General features: G+C 37.5%; 1 protein-coding gene across 1 annotated transcript in view; it reads right to left on the minus strand.

The window, feature by feature from the left end:
* The window catches only part of GIPC2 (GIPC PDZ domain containing family member 2), an 85,588-nt gene that overhangs the window by 48,819 nt on the left and 30,563 nt on the right, over window positions 1-6,206 (minus strand). The gene's annotated exons all lie outside the window — the stretch shown is intronic.

A 6,206-nucleotide genomic window follows, 5' to 3' on the forward strand; every position in this document is an offset into this window, starting at 1 on the left:
AAAAAAAAAAAAAAAAAAAAAAGAATATTGATACTTAAGAGACAGGTGTGGTTACCAGGTGTGGAGCCAATGAGAAGGATGTTATACCATCGCTTTTCATTCATATATTTTAGGTGAGGAGAACTTAGGACCCAAGGAGAAACATCAGATTGGTCTTTCCTGACTCTATCATAGGAATGTACAATATATCAGTAGCACAGTTTCAAGATGAGGTGTAAGACTCCCTAACATAATCCTAAGAATTTCTGAAAAGATTTTAGGGACGGAAGCTCCAGAAAACTCTGCACAGGTAACAGCCCCACAGAGGATGTACAGATTCTTCAGCAGTGGTGAGGAACACGGCAAAATGCAGGCCACAGTCTGCCTCGGGCATCACAAATCCTTTGTGAGAATGACAGGTTGGAAATATTAGGGGCTGCTGCTATTGTGTAACTGAAGTGTGTGTATTCCCCACTCTTGCCAGGTGGAGTAACAACATCTTCTGAGGCAGCAGGGGATTGATTACTGCATCCACGAGTTGAGAGACAAACCGATCTCAAGTACCCCAACATCTCCATAATACTGTCATAAGAAAAAACAAGTTGTAGAAGACTAACCTAGAAAGGTTGGGCATTTTTAATTTTTAAATTGTATTACAATACACTAAAACTTACAGTGGGTTTCTTTTTTACCCCCCAATTTTAAGAACACTGATATGTTCATTGTAATAACTGTTAACAGGCTTTATGCAAATGACACAATAATGCTTATTCACACAAGAGATTACTGTCATTACAGGTAGTTAATTTTAAAGGAAAAAATGCAGAAATTTCATAATCTAAGTGACAATGCTTTTTTAGTAAGTCCATATTTGACACATAAACTAGAGAAACAAACAAGGGTAACAAACACTGTACTGAGTGGTAACAAACCACTCAGTACAACTGGAGTTTCCAAACTATCATAGAAACATAAGTGAGATTAAACAAAACACTAGAATTTAAAGAAACAAAGCAAAAAAATTTAATATTCTGTCATCTAACCTTTCTTAAGTCACCAGAGAATATGAAAATCTATAACTCTGACTTTCTTAATTTTTATTCTAAGTTGTTTCTTGATACATTCTGAACCTATTTTTTCCTTTGATCAACTATACCATACAAATTTCAGTTCCACATATTTTTAGTTTAAGACTTACTGTTGTAATTTTATTAAAAATAAGCACTATATAAAACTAAATGAAAGACTTTAAAGACATGTATGAATCTTACCAGTCAATTAAATGGCAGAGTAACAGAAATCTAGGGTCACCAGGGTCTATGAGTAGCCACAGGTCACAAGAAAGGTGCCCAGATAGAGGGAGGAAAGGTGGTTACCAGAAGTCAGCAGGTAGCAAGCTGAGAATCCAGGTGGGCAAGAGAAAAGTCAAAGCATATGTAATCATCAGGGCCAGTGGATAAGAATCTGGGATGGAGAGAGAGGAAAACCAACATAAGAAACTTGGAGAAGGGCACCATAAGGTGAACCAGATATAGAAGCAAAGTGGGAGACACTGATGATATATTTTGTGGGTGACCTGAGCCTTAGCTTCCTAAATAGAATAAAGAATGAGATAGCAACTGAAACAAGTTTCTGCAATTTAATATACTTTAATAATCATACCATAACTTGATAAAGATTAATAATATTGCTAAAAGTGCTACTCAGGCACAAAGGACCAGGAAGAAAAAAGAGGCATTAATTCTATATTTATATTTACTGAGTTATTTAATATCATTCTTTTAAATACTTAGAACTTTCTCTCATCTGGCTTTGGAGCTTGATGCTGCAAAATGTGAAGACAACATTAAATATTTTTTGGAAGGTAGGACTTACAATATTATTAAACGTAGAGGTTCCCAAACATTTCAGACTGTTATTATATTAACTTCTATTAATTCACCCCATATAGTTACAAAATTCTATCTTCTCATCACAAATCAGCAGAACTCTAGGGTAGCATCCCACCATCCTCAAAGTCTTAAGCATTGACTCGAGGTTGCTTGAGCCGACCCTGCCCACATGGTCAGCAACTCTGAGTCTCTGCTGCTGACCCTCCAAACACTGTCCTCAAACCTTGTTCATAATAATAAACAAGCAGATAACAATTGTAAATAGCTATTTCATTTAGTCCTAACAAGCCTGGGAGGGGAAATACTTAATATTCCTTTAGTGAATGAGGAAATCAAAGCACAGTGATGACATGGCTTAACCAAAATAACACAGCTAATAAATAAGAAAACTGGTTTTCAAAGAGAGGTGGTATAATTATGAGACATCATGCTCTTTCCTCAAAACACTCCCAATCAAACAGATCTAACTAACCCAAATGTCTGGTTAAGAAAGAAAGAAAGTCACATGAAGAATTCAAGATCTTCTGACTCAAGACCAGAGTTTGGGGTTGTAGTTATCCAAGATGATCTATCACCTTGATAATCATTTTATGATACGTTAAGTGTATCAAATCAATACATTGTACACCTTAAATTTACACCATATGTCAACTATACCTCAATAAAGCTGGAAAAAGGTGACCTATCACCTTTGAACTTTTTTTTTTTTACAAACCCCACCCTCCTACTTTACTTTTTCTTACCTCTACTAAATCTGTTCTTCATCTATATCATGGCCTCCAGATCTCAAATATTACCTCTTTTCTCAGAACACCACTTCTATTCTTGCTTTATATGCCTCTTCTCAGAGATCCTAGCTTCCATCCCAGAACTGCCCCCGCCCCCACCCCCCGAGTCCCTTGACCTTGTACAATTATTAGTTCTGGATAAATAATCAAAATATTAGAAATATACGAGGGCTTCCCTGGTGGCACAGTGGTTGAGAGTCCGCCTGCCGATGCAGGGGACACGGGTTCGTGCCCCGGTCCGGGAAGACCCCACATGCCGCGGAGCGGCTGGGCCCGTGAGCCATGGCCGCTGGGCCTGCGCTCCGCAACGGGAGAGGCCACAACAGTGAGAGGCCTGCGTACCGCAAAAAAAAAAAAAAGAAATATACGAGTACCATATTTCTCAATGCTAAAATGTGATTTAGTTCTAGTAAAGTAAAAGTATCCCAAATCATACAGATTTCTATGAGATATTCTGAAAATGACACTTCTGTGATTATTTATAAGTTACTTCAATTCTAAATCAACTTAGGTTTTCATTTCTTAACTGCATAGTATAAGCCCTTATTTTTATTTTGAATCTAAAAGTATTCTCTTCTATTAAACTAGGGAACAGCAAACAACAGTTCATAGGTCAAATCTGGCCTACCACTTGTTTTTATACAACCCATGAGTTATGAATAGTTTTACCATTTTTAATGGTTGGGAAAAAATAAAAGAATATCTGTGACATGTGAAAATTATACAACTATACTCCAATAAAATTTAATTTAAAAATCATGTGTCCATTGCTAACAGATAATAAATAAGTGGAGTGCTTTATTATAATAGAATGTTTTAAAAAAATATATAGGAAATGATGGAATTAGAAAGACAGCCATTTTGCAACCATTAAAGACCGAGTCAGGCAAGACTCATCAATAGATACTAAATTTGTGGGGTGCAACGAAGAGAACAAGATATATACATAATCTCAAAGTATCTCAAAGTATCTCTCCACAAATTATTAATTACAAAGGAAAATATAACTTTGCAGTGAATAAGGCTGGCAGCCACTACCTTACACAAGGGAAAAAATTAACATCATGAATAGTGAGACAAACCAATAAAATGCACCTTCAGAGATAATACACTGAGAAGGACACAACATCACTTATCTAATTTTCCTGCCAAAAATGCATAATAACCGGTTTCACATCATAAAGAGACATCAGAAAAGTCCAAATTGAGGGATATTCTCTAAAAGACTGAGGAACTATTCTAGAGTAAAGATGACTAAAAAGACATAACTAAGTGAAATACATGATCCTGTATTGGACTTATTCCAGGAAAAAAATGCATTACTAGGACAACTGATAAAATTGCAATATGGACATTAGATTAGTTTGACAGTATTGTATCGCTGTTAGGTTTTCTGAATTTCATAATTGTACTCTAGGTATATTAAAGAGAATATCTTTGTTCTTAGAAACTACGTTGTGAAGTATTACTGGATAAAGAGACATAATACATGCACTCCACTTTTTCCAATGGCTCAGGAAAAATTACATATATGTATATGAGTGTGTACATATACACACACATACATGTGTGTGTTTAAGAGAATAAAGCAAATGTGGCAAATGGTAAAACTTTTTTGAGTAAAGGGTATCATGTGAGTTCTTTGTTATTACACTCTTTCAATAAGTCTGAAATCATGCCCTCCACAATTTTTAAAAAATCATATCAACCTTGTACACAGTATGATATTCATTTCTCTTCTAAGTTGAACTGTAAGTTGGAGGTTTGGCTTAGGCTCCACTTTCTCTTTGACACCATGTTCTCTGTCCCCACAGGGCTAGTGACTAGTAATCTGAGGCAGGCACATGTCTGAAGGGGCATAAAAAAATAGAAACACAAGCTCTGGACATCAGAGGCTAAGATCTAAAAAATCCATGCGTGTTTGCAAAACTTCCAAGCCCTTCCCTGATGACATTAGAATGGCATTGCTCCATGTACCTCATGTCCTGAGCTTCCCCCAGATAATCCCACATGACTTTCCCAACTCACGGATTTTCCATTTGGTCACCCACTCAACCTTCAGCAGAGCCATATCTTTTGCAGAGCTAAAAATAGCCATTCTATCAAGTGGGAAGTTAAATAAAGTACTATTTACAGTTAGGAAGATAACTTCCCTAAGGCTATTTTTTTCAATGATGACAATGCATCAGCAAATCAAGGATCTGGACCCAAAAAAAGGCATGAAACTTTATCATTAATTCTAAGCTCAGTGGGTAGGATTGCCAGCTCTGGAGTCAGATTGCTTGGATTCAAATCCTGAATTTGTCCAGCTGCATAACTCTGGGCAAGCTGCTTAACCTTCCCAAACCTGTTTCTACATCTATAACAGTTGATAATAGTGCCTACCCAGAGATGAACCTCACAGACATGTTGAGCAAAAGCCAGAAACAGCAGAGTACATAATATGTGATTCCACTTGCATGAAGTTCAAGAACAAGCAAAACTATGGTGTTAGAGGTCAAAATAGTGGCTACCTTTGTGGGGGAAGGGTACTGACCGAGAAGGAGCACAAGGGAGCCTTCTGGGTGATGGAAATGAAATTTCCCTTACTCTGGGTGGTGTTTACACAGATCTGTAAACATTCGTTAAAGGTGTACATCTGTTATATCTCAACAAAAAAGTAATTAAAAAGAAAACATGATACCAAATGGAATTGTTGTGAGCATTAAATGAGAAAACATATGCAAAGTGTCTAGTACCTGACAAGCATTCAATATGTCAGTGTTATTACAACTACTTATTACAGGGAATTCCCTGGTGGTCCAATGGTTAGGACTCGGCTCTTTCACTGCCGAGGGCCGGGAATTTCAAGGAACTAAGATCCCACAAGCTGTAATGCATGGCCAAAAAAAACACAAAAAAACAAAAAACTACTTATTACAATAATAGAATTGTTATCTAAGAGATGAATCTTTTCACCATTCTTCAGTTCTTAACAGTTTTTCACACCATTTCAAACTTCCTTCTTTTGCCTTTGCAGCTCTATATTGCTCTTTGTATTTAGATAAAGTAATTACAGCTGACCCTTGAACAATGCAGGGGTTAAGGGTGCTGACCCTCCACGCAATGGAAAGTCCTGGTAAAAAAAATCCCACTGTTAGGGGCTTCCCTGGTGGCGCAGTGGTTGAGAGTCCGCCTGCTGATGCAGGGGACACGGGTTCGTGCCCCGGTCCGGGAGGATCCCACATGCCGCGGAGCGGCTGGGCCTGTGAGCCATGGCCACTGAGCCTGCGCGTCCGGAGCCTATGCTTCGCAATGGGAGAGGCCACAACAGTGAGAGGCCCGTGTACCACAAAAAAAAAAAAAAAAAAAAAAAACCCACCGTGTGAACAGTTCCCCATATTCACAGTTCCACACCCATAGATTCAACCAACCTTGGAATGCATTACACTGTAATATTTACTATTGAAAAAAATCTGAGTGGACCCACACAGTTCAAACCTGTGTGGTTAAAGAGACAACTGTATATGTTCAGATATTTTTGAAGAGCATTTTTTTTTTTTTTTTT

This window comes from Lipotes vexillifer, unplaced genomic scaffold, assembly GCF_000442215.2.
Source record: "Lipotes vexillifer unplaced genomic scaffold, Lipotes_vexillifer_v1.1 scaffold419, whole genome shotgun sequence".
NCBI classification, from domain to species: Eukaryota; Metazoa; Chordata; class Mammalia; order Artiodactyla; family Lipotidae; genus Lipotes; species Lipotes vexillifer.